Source organism: Coenobita brevimanus, chromosome 60 (assembly GCF_032717465.1).
Source record: "Coenobita brevimanus isolate Jiangsu-jjx chromosome 60, ASM3271746v2, whole genome shotgun sequence".
In the NCBI taxonomy this organism is placed as follows: domain Eukaryota; kingdom Metazoa; phylum Arthropoda; class Malacostraca; order Decapoda; family Coenobitidae; genus Coenobita; species Coenobita brevimanus.
The window spans coordinates 15,987,424-16,005,743 of NC_137013.1; the positions used below are offsets into that span (position 1 = coordinate 15,987,424).

The 18,320-nt window shown below is 43.4% G+C and overlaps 1 non-coding gene across 1 annotated transcript; it reads right to left on the reverse strand.

Annotated features, from left to right (window-relative positions):
• Window positions 1-306: 306 nt before the first annotated feature.
• On the reverse strand, window positions 307-425 carry LOC145403416 (5S ribosomal RNA). Its single transcript, XR_013897983.1, has one exon. It is a non-coding gene; the product is annotated as a 5S ribosomal RNA (ribosomal RNA).
• Between the last annotated feature and the right edge of the window lie 17,895 nt (window positions 426-18,320).

The following is an 18,320-nucleotide window of genomic DNA, read 5'->3' on the forward strand; positions in this document are numbered from 1 at the left end:
TTAGTGTTCAGCGACAGTGGTTAGCAACTGGAGCTGCATTCGTTGTCATACATTGATAATTTGAGTGCTCTTTGCCTCAAGCTTTCAGTATACAGTTTAACCAGATACTTAGTGAATCCTGTAATGGAGCTGCACACAAATCTGTGACATGTATAATAAACAACACATTAAATAATTTACATGCCAGCAATATCATCATCATTGCCAGACGCCATGTGTCCCAAACAGGGTTGCCAAGGGCTTAGAGTTAATTGTTTTACAGGGAGGGACACTAATCCTCCACCAACCCCACTTGACACGTAGGGATGCCAACAGCATCTGGTGTTCCCAGGCGGTCACCCATCCAAGTACTAACCAGACCCAACGTTGCTTAACTTCGCTGATCGGATGGGAAGCGGTGTACTCAACGTGGTATGGCCGTTGGCCATTGCCAGCAATATATGATACGAAAACTATCATGTACTCGAGCCACTTCTTAAGGAAAGGGTGTTAACTCCCACTGATAGGATATATAGAAACTCCAGTACATTATGAGAACATTAATTGCGTTTTGAATCTGTTCTATAAAATCTGACCTCTATAAACACTGTCGCATTTACTACTTGAATGAAAGATAACACGTTTCTGTGGATCCTAGTCAAAACAGCCGTTTGTTAGCACTTCCATGCGATGCGATCACAACGTCAGTTTGCAAATGGATAGCAGTGTATTACAAAAACAGATGATTAAACATGATTCAGGACAGAATACAGAGACAAGAATCACAGCAGGAAACTTCATTTATTCCCTCACGCACTAAAAACACTAGCGACTGGACTCTCTCTCTCTCTCTCTCTCTCTCTCTCTCTCTCTCTCTCTCTCTCTCTCTCTCTCTCTCTCTCTTCAGCTAAACTGTTCCCATCGATGTTTTATTTTTTTTTTCAATTGACGTGCTATAACAACCTGGTTTCTCACCCTCATGTTTTCCTTTATCCTTCCATTTGTTATGCATATATAACTGGTCTAGAGGAAATGTTTTCTATTCCACCCGTATTACGTGTCAGTCGATTCACGGTGGGAGAGGGAGGGTGGCCGGGCTAAGGGGTAGTTTGTGTCACAGTGTAATTGACCACCAGTTTCAACTGGAATTAGGAAACTGAATATGCTTGACATAACTGCACATATGGCACGTAACCACGAGTCGTGTGACATGTTGGTGTTGGTTTTACATCTATAAGAAATATGCCTAACATTTATACCGCACTGCTAACTCGGTAATAACAACTCCCCCTCACGACCTACCCCCCACCACCATCACTACCCTTCCTCCTTACAGCTTTGACAGCGGACCACCAACTGTTGCCAGAACAGGGACTCCATGAACGGTGGTTCAGATTCACTGCTCCGGGGTTTACAAGGTTCGCTCTCAGGACACGACTTTAGAACGTGACTGTACAGTTACCTCCACTTTTAACGAGTACAGCCCGTCGTGTGTTTGGTGAAATGTGACACCACTGTGTTTGTTTACATCGTAGTAATAGTAAGTGAATGGGCAGACACGGCAGAGCTTCCCCTCCGCTATAGTATCTAGTACCCACAGAAACAATGTTCTATCAAGTCATACTTTGTCTGCAAAGCCAAGTGTTTGCCACGTATGTATAGTGGAAGGCAGAGAGGGAAACAAATAATAATGCCATTGGATTCCATTGTTTCTCTGACAGAGGATGACTGTGAGGGGAGGTGGAACGGAGGGGAGGGGGAACAGGTGGTGGGGGCGCATGTATTAAAACTTTGTCGTGTTTCGTTTTGAAAGATGAAGGGTGTGATTATACAGATGTTCTGAGGTGATCTGTAACTTCGAATGCAATAACATGTAATTGATGAATGTAGGATTTTTTATGTTCGTCATACAATATGGTGAACATCTGTAGCTGAGCATAAATGCTGGAAGGAGTGATGTCCGATGTCTCGAAATGTGATTCACCTGAGTCTAGTGAGTGAGCGACTCAATTGCTGTAACATTTTTGTGGCTGAACCAGGGTGGCCATAACTGATTCATGATTAAGCATGTGACACAACGGTCATGCCATGTTGTGCATCATCCAGTCTATTCTATTGTAAGGAAAAACAATTATTATATTCTCAGATCATGGTATAAGTAGATGTTCTGTTGCATAGGATTATAACTACTTTGAGTGTCGGACAGCTGTTGGCTTATTGTGTGAAATTGTTGTGCAGTCATCATACTGATGGATCACGCGAAGGTAATGAGATATTTGAATAACGAATACATATCTCGTATTATAATAATTGAAATAACGGTGTTACTTGTGTCCAGTCCACAAATGGTGTCGCTTTCTTCGACACGGTATTTCATTAGTCTGGGTAGTTGTGACAAACATCCACAAACATTGATCATCTTATACTCTCTTGAAAACATTCATACATAAGTTTTCATACAAGTAATACACACTCAGGCCCTCCAGATACATTATACTATTTATTCGTGTGTCAACACTCACACACTGTTCATCCAGAGGGAGCAATATTTCCTTTACCATGCATGTCAGTCCATTGTCTGCTATTATAACACAAGGTTTCAGTATGTGGCCACGGCTACACAAAATATATCGGTGGCGTAGTGCTGCTTGGGGAGTGTAAAACTGCGTATAGTTTACGTGTGTTTGTGCAGGGAGTCTGGTAATGCACGTCACCGACTTATTCACAATCTTGCCAAGATAGCAGCCAAAATCGCAATTTTGGTGACTCACTAACCACTGAACACTTTTTCACCTCCCAGCAGTCTGAATGAGGTCCTGTTTTCAAGCAATAGAAACATTAGGTAGTGCAGTGAACAATGCAGTTTTATATGTAAAGTAATGGTGTTTTGTGCACCGTGTCATCATACAAACTTATACAGTATAACACAGCCAAGGATAAGCTGGACCTACGGTAGGAGAAAAGCTGAGTGTTGCTGGAGCATCCAAGTAAACGTAAGCAACATTGGTGCACCAGCACCTGGATGGTAAAACCCAACCACCGCGCTTTAGGCAAAATACCCCCGGGTTCTGAAGCTGCCCCACGTCATCCACTACATTTACATAAGGTCATTGAAGGGATTAATCCCCGAGCTAGACCTCATCAGATCGTATAGCCCTGCTAGGGTTACAGGAGAGCGCTACCCCTCCCAGCACAGCAGCCACCGTGCGAGGCGCGAACTCGCAACCTCACGATTACGAGCCCGACACCCTACCACCGAGCTACCGCTCTCCCCCATAAGGTCATTGATAAGGCTGCAATCTCGTCGTAGTGATGCGATATGATAAGGAAGTCAGTATCAGGTCTCGTTACCCATTATACGAGGAAGGGCCGGAATTTTGTGAACGAGAGAGAGAGAGAGAGAGAGAGAGAGAGAGAGAGAGAGAGAGAGAAAGAGAGAGAGACTGGTGCATTCATGATGCCATTACAAGTTGTTACAATTCGATATAATAAGACTCAAGGAAGGATAAGGGTCCTTGTCTCTGTAACAGTGAATACTGGCCCGATAATATCCTTGCAATTTCATTGACAGAAATGGACACATAGTAAATCAATCGTAGGACAAAGGGAAACAAGAACTAAAATATCATGCCGTGTAATGTGTATCGGGCACTGTGTGGTTCTGTGGTTCTGATTATAGATGGGAAACGAAAAGTCGTTATGGTATAGTTGTTTAGAGGCATCATACAAGATTCATAATAAAAAGTACGACAATAGATTTTGATATTACGGATATCTGTAATGCCGTGTCCCATGACGCTGACCACTGAAAATGATATTCCCAAGGCAGTTAGAAATAGATTTGAATATTTGGTGGGTAAGGGGGTATACTTGAGGAGAAGTTGGTCAGTGGGATGGAGTATTAGGAGAGGAAAGTAATGTTGCACGAAAAGAGAGGGTGGTAGGGCTTGTCCATCCTGCTTGGTGGCAAGGTGTGTGTGGAAGTAGATTGTTGTGAAGTAGGAGCGAGTGAGAAGGTGGGCAGGTGGACGTAGGGTCATTATCAATATATGTGATGTTTGGTGTTATGGGATATTGCTCCCTCTGGATGAAGTGTGTGAGTGTAGACACACAAATAAATGGTATGATGCATCTGCAGCTAAGGAGGGCATGAATATGTAATACTTGTTTTAAAACTAATGTACGAATGTTTTAAAGAGAGTAAAAGGTAAAGCTGCAAAGAAAATGATTGAAGAGACGAAGGGGAAGACAGGAGGAAGCAGCTCCTGTGAGAAGAGTGGAGAATTTGCAAGGTAGTGAGAAAATGGCAGAGTATAAGAGCATGGTGGAAGAAAGATTGGGAAGGTATGAGCTAGAGCAGATGGAAGGGGTGGAAGGCGTATGTCAGATATTCACGGAAGAGATAGGCGCAGTGTGTGAGGTGGTTTGTGGAGTGAGGAGGAGATGCAGGGGTGTGCAAGGGACAGCATGGTGGAATGATGAGGTGAAACGAGCTGTGGAACAAAAGAAGAATGCATATAGTGAATGATTACCGAGTAGAAGTAGGGGAGTAGATGAGAGAGAGAAGAGAGAGGTATATGTGAGCAGGAGAAGGGAGGTGAAGAGACTGGTGAAGGAGAGTAAGAAGAAAGTGGATGAAGAGTTTGGGAGAAATCTGAGTGTGAAATGGAGAGAGAGTAAGAAATTGTTTTGGAAGAAGGTAAAGAAAGTAAGGTAGTGTGAAAGGGGAAATAGTAGGGGAGTGAAAGATAGGAATAATAGATTGCTGGTGGAGAAGAAAGAGAAATTGAGGAGATGGAAGGAGCACTTTGAGGATTTATTGAATGTAGAGAGTGAGAGCAGTGCGAGTATAAGTAATTGGGAAATGGCTGGAAGAAGAAGAGGTGAGAGGAGGGAGGAAGAGATCAGTAGGACGGAAGTAGTGGAAGTAATGAAGAAGATCAAGATGGGAAAGATCCCAGGAATTGATGGAGTGTGTGGTGAAATGCTTAGGTATGGGGGTGAGAATGTTGTGGAGTGGATATGGAAGTTGTGTAGATTGGCTTGGGAAGAGGGAAGGGTTCCGGAGGACTGGAAATCAGGCATAATTGTTCTTTTATACAAAGGAAAAGGGGAGAGAGAAGTATGTGGTAACCATAGGGGTATTTGCTTTCTTAGTGTGACTGGAAAAATATATGGTAGAATACTCATTGATAGGGTTAGGCATATGACAGAGGAGGTAGATGGAGAAGAACAAGGGGGATTTAGGAAGGGAAAAGAGTGTGTAGATCACATATTTGTTCTGACATTTAGTGGAGAAGTATCTAGAGAAGGGAAACAAAGTGTATGCTGCCTTCATGGACTAGGAGAAAGCTTATGACAGAATAGATAGGCAAGGTATGAGGAAGGTATTAAGAATATATGGATTGGAGGGGAAATTGTTGAGTGCTGTGAAGAGTGTGTACAAAGGAGCTAGTGCTACAGTGCGAGTGGATGGTGAGCTGAGTGAGTTCTTTGATCTCAATGTGGGACTGAAACAGGGTTGTGCGATGTCTCCATGGCTGTTTAATATATATATGGATGGGGTTGTAAAGGAGGTGCAAGATAGGGCAGTGGATGTGGGGGTGCTCTAATGAATGAAGGTGAGATTTGGAAGATTCCGGTGTTGCTGTTTGCTGGTGATACAGTATTGTTGAGTGAAGATGAATGGGAGTTGCAAGGTTTGTTGAATGAGTTTGGGACAGTGTGTAGGAAGAGGAATCTGAAAGTTAATGTAAACAAAAGTACAGTTATTGTGTTTGAGAGGAATGAAGTCAAAGAATGTACAGTGAGGTTGGATGGTGAGGATATGGAGAATGTGAGTGCATTCAAGTACTTGGGTAATGTGATGAGTAAGGATGGAACTTTGGGGGATGAAGTGCGTGAAAGAGTACAGCAGGGAAGGAAGGTTGTTGGTTCACTGAAAGCAGTGATGAGTAATAGGTATGTGAGTATGGAAGTTAAGAAGTCACTGCAAGATAGTATTGTGATCCCTACCCTGACGTATGGAAGCGAGGCGTAGACCTTGCAAGAGGGGAACAAGTCAAGAGTGAGAGCAGTGGAAATGAGTTACTTGAGAGGAGCATGTGGAGTGACATGGAGGGACAGGTTGACGAATGAAGAAGTGAAGGAATGTTGTGGGGTGGATGTGGATGTCGTTGAGAAGATTAGGAGAAATACACTGAGGTAGTTTGGACATGTGGAGAGAATGGAGAATGAAAGCCTGACTAAGAGGGTGTATGTAGGTGAGGGGGAAGAAGGAAGAGGGAGGGGTAGACCGAGGATGAGGTGGAGGAAGGGAGTTGAGAGGTATATGAGGGAGGGGGGAGTGAGTTGGGGGGAGGGTAGTCAAATGGTGGGTGGCAGAGCGACTTGGAGGCGTTTTGTCTGCGGCCACCCTTTGCGGGATTAGGGCGTCGGGCTATAGATATATAGATAGATGATATACAATGATCAATGTTTGTGGATGTTTGTCACAACTACCCAGACTAATAAAATACCGTGTCGAAGAAAGCGACACCATTTGTGGACTGGACACAAGTAACACCGTTATTTCAATTATTATAATACGAGATATGTATTCGTTATTCAAATATCTCATTACCTTCGCGTGATCCATCAGTATGATGACTGCACAACAATTTCACACAATAAGCCAACAGCTGTCCGACACTCAAAGTAATTATAATCCTATGCAACAGAACATCTACTTATACCATGATCTGAGAATATAATAATTGTTTTTCCTTACAATAGAATAGACTGGATGATGCACAACATGGCATGACCGTTGTGTCACATGCTTAATCATGAATCAGTTATGGCCACCCTGGTTCAGCCACAAAAATGTTACAGCAATTGAGTCGCACACTCACTTACTGGACTCAGGTGAACCACGTTTCGATACATCGGACATCACACCTTCCAACATTTATGTTCAACTGCAGTTGTTCACCACATTGTATGACTAACATTAAGACTCTTACATTCATCCAATACATGTTACAGATCACCTCAGAACATCTGTATAATCACACCCTTCATCTTTCAAAACGAGACACGACAAAGCTTTGATACATGAGCCCCCACCACCTGTCCCCCCTCCCCTCCGTTCCACCTCCCCTCACAGTCATCCTCTGTCAGAGAAACAATGGTATCCAATGGCATTATTATTTGTTTCCCTCTCTGCCTTCCACTATACATGCGTGGCAAACACTTGGCTTTGCAGACAAAGGACGACTTGATAGATACTGTAGTTGGGGGGGGAAGGTCTCCCGTGTCTGCCCATTCAACAAACACAGTGGTGCCACATTTCACTAAACACACGACCCGCTGTACTCGTTAGAAGTGGAGATAACTGTACCTTAGAAAAGTGAGACTTTACACCACAAAAATGGTGGCCAACACAGTTTGTTCATACCAATGTAAAGTCGAAAAGGAGCGGCGCGACCGGTAAGGGAGGCGCCAAGAGCATGCAACCATTAGTGAATCTGGTCCCCGAGTTGTCGGAGTTGCCACTTGATACTTTAACCATTTACTGATTCAGAACTACAATTTATTGCTTCATGATGTTAAGAACATAAATATACCGTCATAAATTTTTAGCTGTATATGGAAACTCCTACCGTTCTCAGTATCAGTGCTATTGGACCTCTTCCCGTTTTCATACTGGAAAGTTCCACGTCTACTACGCTAACTCGTTAATTTTAATGCATGGGTTTTTACTTCCACACTTAATAATCTTTATTTCATCCCACTTTATACAAATTACACACATTGCATTTATAATACAACTGTATGACGTCAGACGCAGTAGGTTTTTGTTTTTATGGTATTTATAATAGATCATGAACCACAAAATAGCAGGTTCGAATAGAACCATCATTTTTCGGTTAAATCCTCTGCGTCAAAGCTATGACAAACACATCTCTCAGTGTGGAAAAATTTTCCACAGGTAGTCTTTATGACTATGACCATATTGTTCTGCTTATGACCATCGTGTGAAGGTGTGCTTGACTATGTGGTGATGATAATTACTATGTGGCTGTGTTAATTACCATTAGGTGGTGTTCATGACAATTTGGTATTATGTATTACCATGAAGCGATAATTGTAAATATATGGTGGTGTTACTATTTCGAGCGGCATTGTGATTTTATGGATTGCTGGATTTGGATTTCATGATTTTAAGGTTTTTGAAATGTTGTATAGTGGTAGTGTCATATTTTGAAATTAGGACTCACAAGCAAGCCTTCTTTGGGTTTAATCCCAACCTAACCTAACCTAACCTAACCTAATGCCTCCCCTATATAACATTTCGAAAAATTTAATACGTGAAATCTAAATACGGAAATCCGTAAAATCACAGTGCTATAATTCAAGAATTTTATGATCGCTTTTGTGTTGGTGTTATACTAATATGATTATGATCCAGCGATGTTAATAGACAAGTGCCTCTGTGAGTACACTTCTGCTATGCACGCATTCAAAACAAAACAGAGAAAAAAAAAAAGAATGTTGTAATCCGTAGGCTATCGTCCTCTCTAACACGTGCCTCGCATTCAGAAGCAGCAGCAAAAAATCAGTTTCAATCATATTTATGTGCTTTGTACTTTCGATTTGGTTATGTGTGCTTTTTTTTTTTTTTTTGTTACAAATTAATTTCAAAGGAAAATAGGATTATTATTTTTTCCTTTTTGAACGAAGTAGGTGCAGGAGAGGGATGTCTTCGCGTGGTGGCACCAAACCTGGCAGCTCCAGTGCCAGGTTGTATGGGTGTTCAACTGCCACCCATCTCCTCCCAAATGGGATAGTGGACCGCAGGAGAAGGATTAATTAAGCCTGTATTCAGTTAGGTAACATAAATATGAAAATGCTGCATAAATAATGACAAAAATTCAGGAAAAAGTTTTTGTAACCTGATGATGACAGGAATCGGTGGGAGGTAGTAGTAGTAGTAGTAGTTCCCTAGGCAGTCTGGCCGAACAGCCCCGGGTCCCATAGGAAGGCCATGGCCGAGACTGGACTTTCCCACAGAACTCTCAATGAGTGTATGTTGTGTTGTTGGCGTAGGTAATTGTGTGCAATGCAGTCTTCCATAATGTGCTTAATAGTATGGGGTGCTGTGTTACATCCTGGACAAGCATCAGCGAGGAAGTCATCCAGCCTCTTCTGGTAGCTTAAGAGGGCTGGATGGTGCCCACATCTCAGCTTGGCCAGGTGGACCCTGTCCTCACGAGAGAGATAGGATTCAGAAGGGTGGATGTCAGGAGACCGTGCATGCAGCTGTGTGTTGTCTTTAAGTGACTGAATGGAGCGGCAAGTGATTTGAGTGTGGATATGCTTCTGGAAGCTGGTCTGAGGTGGGTGAGGGGGTAGAGATGACAGTATTTGTGTATGATATCGTGTGCTGTGTGTTGTTGTGATGTTCCTAGGTGTGGGTGGATGTGCTGCCATGTAATGTAGTGGATGTTGTAGGTTTGTGGAGGCTGCAACTAGAATCTGGGTGCCTCTCATGTCTAGGTGATCCTTGACTTTGAGGACTTTGGTTTCTTGATGTAGATGGTCTGTGGGTGTAGTAGCTGTGCAGCCTGTGATTATTTTTAGGGCCTTGTTCTGTATGGTGTGTAGAGTGTTCTAGTGTGTTTTGGTGAGGTTAGGAGCCCAGGCAGGGCTTGCATAATTCATCACTGAACGTATGTATTGTTTGTATACTGTGGTGGTGGATTCTTTGTTGTGTCCGAATGTTGTATGGGCAAGTGACCTCAAGGCATTGTCTTGGTGTTATTTTATTTTTAATGTTTGTGATGTGTTGTTTAAATGACATTGATATATTGCATGTTACACCAAGGATTTTTTTTTTTTTTGGGGGGGAGTGTTGTTTATGGTGAGGTGTGGGATGTGACTGTGTTCTGCTATTTTGAGCCTGTTTGTGGTGAACCATTCATGTAGTGTGTTGAGGTTAGGTTGGAGGACGTGTGCAACTGTGTTTGAGTTTTGGTGCTTACATGTAAGTGTTATATCATCTGCATAGGAAGCTATGTGTATCTGTGGTGTGTGGGGTGTGGGTATGTCGTGCATGTATAGATTAAAGAACGTAGGGGACAAAACAGATCCTTGGGGGATGCCGTTTGTGAAGGTTCTGATGTTAGAAGACTGACTGTCAAATGTTACGTGTGCACATCTGCCTGCTAAGTTGTTTGTCAACCATCTTTTTGTGTTATTGTGCATGTTTGTGTCGAGTATTTTGTTTGTGAGGTTGTGGGGGGGGATGGCATCAAAAGCTTTGCTGATGTCTAGTGTGACTAGGAGTGTTCTGTGTGGTGGCCAAGCTGAATTCATGCCGTTGAAAACTCTGTGTAAGGTCGGTAAGAAGGGTGTTTGTGGAGTGTAGTAGCCTAAAGTCATGTTGTGACTGGGCTAGGGGAATGTGAGGTGTGACTAGTTGTAGTACCAGTCGTTCAGTGACTTTAGAGCTGGTGCAGAGGAGTGTGATGGGGCGGTGTGAGGAGGGTAACGTGGGGTCTTTGTTGGGTTCAGGGATAGTGATGATAATGTTATGCTTCCAGATGTTGGGTATTATGTTGTGTGAGTAGCTGTAGTTTGATATGTTGGCGAGTGCTTGTATGCCTTGTGGTCCAAGGTGTTTAAGGTGAATGTTGCTTATATTTTCTGGTTCATAGGCAGATGAGTGCTTAAAGTTGCTAATGATGTGCTTCGTCTGGTTGTAAGTGAAAGGTTTGTAGTCTGGGTGTGTGGGGAACTGTCTCTTACGTCGGATGATACTTCGGTCTTCGGGATGGGGGTTTAGATGGCTGACTTGTGAGAAGTGATTGATGAGTGTTTGACTGTTGTTTGTTTGAAGGTATGGTGTTTGTTGTTGTGACGGTGGCATGTGAGTGTGTACTGTTGCTGTTGGAGAGTGTGATGCTATTTAGTGTTTTGTAGAGTTTACTGGTGTTTGTTGTGTGGTCAAGTGTTTGGAGATAATTATTCCAGTTTAGTGTTTGCTGTTCTGATATTATATTGTCTGAGTGTTGACTTCCTGTATCTGTTGTACGGTGTCTTGTGTATGGGGTATTGGGGAGTGTTGCAGTGTGTCCTATTGTCTGATGAGGCCTTGAATTTCTGGTGTGAAGTTGGGGTTGAGTCTCTTTCTGTTGTCTCTAGGGATGTGTCTTTTGTATGCGTTTTGTATAATTGTATTGAAAGTGTGCACAGCAGTGTTGATGTTTGTGATGGGTGTACTGTTTAATGTTTCGAAATGTTGTTCTGTTTCAATTGCAAAGGCCTCCCAGTTGGCTCTCTTATAGTTAATGTGTGTGTGTCTGTGGCCAGCTGGGGTGATCCTGGTTTTGGTAGTGATGATGATTGAAGGGTGATCAGAACCTAGGGTTTTGACCACTCTCCAAGATGTAGTGGGGGCGAGGTTTGGGGAGCAGAAGGTGATGTCTGGGGATGATGGGAGGGAGAGGGCTTGGTGTGGGATATGGGCATGTTGGTCTAGATTGTTCAGTATGAAAAGATGATCTGTCTGGGATTGTAGTACCAGCCCTCTGTCTGTGTCAGGGTTGTTGACATGCCATGCCGACGACTTGGCGTTGAAATCACTACCCAGGATGATGTTGGGTATGTTAGTGATGTGGTGTCTTTGTGGAGAGTAATTGTGTGGTACTGTGGGGGACGATTGGGGGGGAATGTATGTGTTAGTGATTGTTATGTGTGATTTGTTACCAGTGCTTATTTTAACTGATAGTATTTCTGTTGTGGTGTCATGTGGGGGGAGAAGTAATTTTGTGTGTGCACTGGTATCTGCAAAGTTGATGGATTTGTGTACCAGGGTGATGAGTCCACCGCCACCGCCGTCACCCCATTCCTGTCGAATGGTGGTGAAGTTATAAAATGTTGGTGTTTTCTGTGCAGTGTGTAGTTTTCTTTCTTGTAAGATGGCAATGTGTATATTCTGCTGTTTGATGAATTGTGTGAGCTCTTGTTTTTTGGTGTTTATGCTATCTTTGTTTAACTGAAGGATGTTTATGTTGTGTGTGCAATGTGTGTTGGCTGCTGCAGCATGGGGGGGAGGTGGTGTGGGTGGAGGGGAAGGGGTTGGAGGAGGTTGTGATGGAGGTAAGGGTTAGGGTGGATTGGGATGGGTTGGAATGGGAGGAGTTGGGGGATTGGATGGTGTGGGAAGGATCGGTGGGTTTGGCTGTGGAGGTGTGAAGGAAGTAGGAGTACGGTTGGTGGGGGAGTTTGTGGGTGGGGGGAAGGAGCATAAGGAGCAGGTCCAGGGGTTTGTGTAACGTTTTCTGGATGCAAGTGTTGTGCAGGTGTAATGGGTCCAGTTCTTGCAGGAATTGCACTGAACTGAACCCTTTGCCTGTCGGCTCGACGTGATAGGTTTTGAGCATATTAGACATATGTATTTGTTGGTGGGTCCTGGATTGCTCTCAATGTTCCCAGCTAGAGGAAGTTGTCGAGAAATGGCTGCCGGGAGTCATTTCTTGGTGCAGAAAAAAACGGTGTTGTTGTATGTGTTGTGTTGGGAGACGTGGTACTTGCCCGGGTGACTGAAGACACTCCCAGGTACTCAGGCCCCGTGAGGGGCCGGGGGGTTTTGCAGTGGTTTGGCCCCCATGTTGTCCTCCTCTTCTCTTCGACGGCCTCTGGGGGGTAGACCCACAACGAAGACGCCACCGCTCCAGGTCCTCGGTGGGAGGTTGAACGGCGTGGATATGTGGACCAAAGCCAAGGGAGGCATGACCCGAAAAATGTGGAGCTGCAGCTGTATACACTCTTGTGTTCATCACGTATCTTCTCATTCGCACATCCACACACACGTAATCAATCACTGCCATCTGTTCATCCACCTCACCACCTACCCTCCTTATCACTCGCCATGTATACCGGCATGTAACTTTGTACATAAAGAAGTTTTGGCTATTGCCAAGTGTTTTTCCGCGCAAATTACCACCAGAGCACAACCTTTCCCATCCACCTCAGCAGATACACCCCACTCACCAACAAACATTTCCCACCTTTCCATTCATATCTGCAGCCAAAAACAGTTTCTTGCCTCTTCCATACTTTCCCATGCTGGCTTCCAGTTTTGCCCTAACCTCATCTTTCACTCAGATTAGTTCTCAGTTAGTGCAAGTACACCCTTTCCCCCTCCTAAAAATAAAGATGTTCATGACAGTATTCCCATATTCATTATTACCTATACAGTCCAAGATCCAACTGATCCCTATTCCCTTCGACAATAACATCTTGCATATAGCAATACATTCACCCTCCCTTGCCCTCCTGTTCAGAGCTATCTATCTATCTATCTATTGCCAGATGCCTTAATCCCTTATATGGGGTGGCTACAAACAAATCGCCTCCACGTCACCCTGTCCCCCGCCATTTCACTGCCCTGCTTCCAATTCACCCCCCCCCTCTCTCATATACCTCTTGACTTCATCCCTCCATCTCATCCTTGGCCTTCCCCTCCCTCTCTCCCCCTCCACGTTACACACACTCTCCTAGTCAGTTTCTCACTCTCCATCCTCTCCACATGGCCAAACCACCTCAGTGTGTTTCTCCTAATGCTTCCTATCACATCCACATTCACACTACAACGCTCCTTCGCATCCTCATTTGTCTGTCTGTCTCTCCATGTGACTCCACAGGCTCCTCTCAAATAACTAATTTCCACTGCTCTCACTCTTGACTTATGTCCCTCCAGCTGCGTCCAAGCTTCACTTCCATACGTTAGAGTATCACAATACTGTCATGTAATAACTTTTTCTCTTCCATGCTCACTTCCCTGTTTCTTATCATTGCCTTCAAGGAACCAGCAACCTTTCTTCCTTGTTGTACTCTTTCAAGCACGTCATCCTCCAAACTTCTATCCTTACTCATCACACTACCAAATTACTTAAACGTACTCACATTTTCCATATCCTCATCATCCAACTTCATTGTACATTCACTGACTTCACATCTCTCGAAGACCATAACTTTTCTCTACATTCACCTTTGGATTCCGTTTCTTACTCACTCTCCCAAACTCATCCACCAGGCCTTGCAGCTCCCCTTCATCTTCACTTAACAACACAGAATCATCTGCAGAGAACATTACACGGTGTTTCCAAACACTGCCCTCTCTCATTAGGGCCAATCCAACATCCACTGTCCTACCTTGTATCTCTTTAATAACCCCATCCATATACAGATTGAACAACCATGGAGACATGACACATCCCTGTTTCAATCCAACTTTCAGATAGAAAAACTCACTCAGTTCACTATCTACATCCACTGCAGCCTTAGCACCCTTATACATACTCTTCACAGCATTCAGCAACTTCCCATCTACTCCATATATTCTTAATACTTTTCACAATCCTTGTCTATCCACCCTGTCATATCCTTTCTCCAAATCCATGAAAGCCGCATACACACATCTCGCGTTCCCAGCTGCCATCCTCATCATGTCCATTGTTTGGTCTTAGTTACCAACTGCAGCTCCGTATAGACTAGAGGCTCCCTTGTATTTTTAGTTAGCCAGTTCTATGGGGCACGAAACAAACCCTCCATAACTCACTTTCTTGTCGCGAAGGGAACACACGTGGTTTGGTTATATGGTTACCGCCCTGCGTAGTAACTGAATTCCTGGCGGCTTACAGGATATCATTTGACTAGTCAATCAGCACAAAGCCAACTATGTTTAGCCCTGAATCGTGGGAGTGGATGATGGGCTCTCATATCACCAAATATCAACACTCCAATGAGAATGAACCCAAGGTTTCCCAGGCAATGCCGGTATACACGCCTAGAGATTCTTTTTAAGGCAATGCAGGGTAGTGTTAGTCAAAAATACAAACCAATATAGGAACAGCTTGCCCAATGAATGGTAACGGTATTTCAAATTCCTTGGACAATTGTTGGCGTACAGTCGACAGCAGAAGTTCGTCCCTCTTAGCATGCGTGATACGAGCCTGTTGATCTGGTAACACTGTATGAGATAGAGTTGACAGGTACGCTTTAAATGGCTAATATTAATGAAATGTGTTCGGAGATAAGAACACATTCCCTAATGATAATATTAATTTGTAGCAGGTGGGATAATAAAGTTATTGTGAAATGTTTGACATTGGTGTGTGAAGATTCTTCGTTACGGACACAGACGCATAGGATTATTTGGACTGGACTGATGTTGCCAGCAAGTATTATATGAAATATTATAGAACGATTGCAGTCCTAAAGGTGAGGTTGCAAGAAACACTAATTACGACGTCAGCTACACACTAAACAAACACAGAAACTGACAGTTCGTGTTTCGCCAGTATGCGGTTTAGTTTTACAAGTTAAATCACTTCCTTTTCCGACCTCTCTCCCCACCCGTCTCTCCTCTTCCAAGTCATGCTCTGCCATCATCCACGTTTTATCGTTAATGCTGAAAATTGTTTGTCTCTAGGTAAACTGTGGGAAATAATATAAAAGTGTCAATGAGCTTCTTTTCCTCCATCGCTTGAAGTGTTATCAATGACTTGAATATAATTGTCAGTAACATGAATAAATCGTCACTGTGGTGGTTAGGAGACATGTCTCGTCATCATTTATGTAACACTTACCTAACTATCGTTCTTACAGTGCTCAAAATACACTCCCTCTCCACCCCCTCGCCGTCTCCTCCCCTCCCCTTCCGCTGTCTCCATCACTTCTCCCCCCTCCCTCCTCCCCCTTGTCCAGTAACCTTTGTTTCTAGCCTGCAACACTCTGAATCCCTCCCCACAGTGTTACTGTATTGACCCTGCCCAACTTCTCTCCCTTGTCAGTTCAAATGTCTTTTTCTCTCCCTTCTTCATTTTTGTCTCGGGAATCGAACAACATAACGATGTTTGGGTCATGTTTTTGTATAGTATTCTTTAATAATGTGTAATATTATAATGACCGTGACAATGGCGGTCAAGAGGCATTAACTGTTCAAAGGACGGCAGTCAGTGCCTCAGTTTAATGATCATTTTATTTCTCCTCCTCTAGCCATTAATATCTTGCTTACACTTATTTTATAAATCCCAACATACATAAAATATGAAGCACAAATGTCCTTCTTTTCACTAAAGAATGTATAAAATGAAAAATAATCATTGCGTATGTTGTATGACAGGTGGTTTGGACATGTGGATGATGTGGAGAGAATGGAGAATGAAAGACTGACTAAGAGGGTGTATGTAGGTGAGATGGAGGGAGGGAGAGGGAGGGGTAGACCGAGGATGAGGTGGAGGGATGGAGTTGAGAGGTATATGAGGGAGGGGGGGGTGAGTTGGTGGGAGGGGAGTCAAATGGTGGGTGACAGAGCTACTTGGAGGCGTTTTGTCTGCGATCACCCTTTGCGGGATTAGGGCGTCGGGCTATAGACAGATAGATAGATGTTGTATGATCTACATGCATCCAGAAAATATTTTCTGAAAAGTATTGTTAGTATTCTTGGTGATAATTTGTAGTTCTTCAGTTACGATTAAATATAGCAAAATAGATGATAGTCACAAAAGCTGTATCCTCATACATTTGGCGACCATAATCATCGTAATATACGATGAAGGGGGATTATACCACTCTGGATGAGTAGGTTAAGCCCTTATCGGAATATGCTTGTCATGAGCCCGGACAGCAGGCAGATATAAGTGGAAGTATGAGATTGTCGCGGTGTAAGGGTTACTTTTGGTAAAGGTTCGCTTCCTATCCATCCGAGTCCTTGTCACTCCTGTATCGATAATATCGGCAGTTGCAGAACAGATGTTCAGGGCGCTGACGGACAGCCATGCCGTTACCTTTTGTTCTAACCATGCAATGCAGCTGTGGGAATGGAATGATAGGGATAATCTTGCTGGCTGCATTCTCTGACCTTGTAAGATCATGCGTTGAGGGAGTTCAGATCAAAGTATGTCGATGGCAAATTGTTTTAAATTATATATAATTAGACGTATCTCATAGGTCTCACTTTAGTGGGGAACACAATGTGTGTGGGGGGGGGAGGGGATTATGAAAGCAGGAATACTTTGGGTGAGGGAAGGGATTACATATATTACAAGCTGGGATACAGATAAGTATGTTATAACGTGAAGGGAGGAGTGAGGGATACAGAAAGCGGGAAGGAGGCGAGGAGGGAAGGAATCCACAAAGGGGGGATGGTATTGAACACTGATAGTTACGATGGACATATTGTTATGTAAGTAATTTGGTTACTTGTGTGTAATACAGTTGGCAATATAACATGCACGAGTATTGTGTTTATAATGTCATTACAATTAAGACTTAAATTCCTGTAAATGGTAATAACTGTATTCAAATTATGAAGAACCGATCTAGTTAGGGAGGTAAACAGAAGCAGAGTCAGTTAAATGAAATCGTTGGGAAGGGTTGGGGGTGTTGAGGGAGAGAAACAAGGGGTACTGGTAGAGGGGGGGGGAAGGAAGGGGGGAGAAGTGATGGAGACAGTGGAAGGGGGAGGGGAGGAGACGGCGAGGGGGTGGAGAGGGAGTGTATTTGGAGCACTGTATTAACGATGGTTATATAAATGTTATATAATGTGACGAGTAAGGTCTCCTAACCACCACAGTGACGATTTATTCATGTTACTAACATTTATATTCAAGTCATGGATAACATTTCAAGCGATGGAGGAGGAAAAGAAGCTCATTTGACGCTTTTATATTGATTGTTTCCCACAGTTTATCTACAGACATACGGTATTCAGCATTAACGATAAAACGTGGATGGTGGCAGAGCATGACTGGGAAGAGAAGAGACGGGTGGGGAGAGAGGTCGGAAAAGGAAGTGATTTAACTTGTAAAACTAAACCGCATACTGGCGAAACACGAACTGTCAGTTTCTGTGTTTGTTTAGTGTGTAACTGACGTCGTAATTAGTGTTTTCTTGCAACCTCACCTTTAGGACTGCAATCGTTCTATAATATTTCATATAATACTTGCTGGCAACATCAGTCCAGTCCAAATAATCCTATGCGTCTGTGTCCGTAACGAAGAATCTTCATATACCAATGTCAAACATTTCACAATAACATTATCCCACCTGCTACAATTTAATATTATCATTAGGGAATGTGTTCTTATCTCCGAACACATTTCATTAATATTAGTCATTTAAAGCGTACCTGTCAACTCTATCTCATACAGTGTTACCAGATCAAGAGGCTCGTATCACGCACGCTAAGAGGGACGAACTTCTGCTGTCGACTGTACAATACTGTACGAATCTTCAGTCCTGTCTTTGATGTTTGTGGCAAACCTCCCCATATTTTCGGTCTTAGCCTC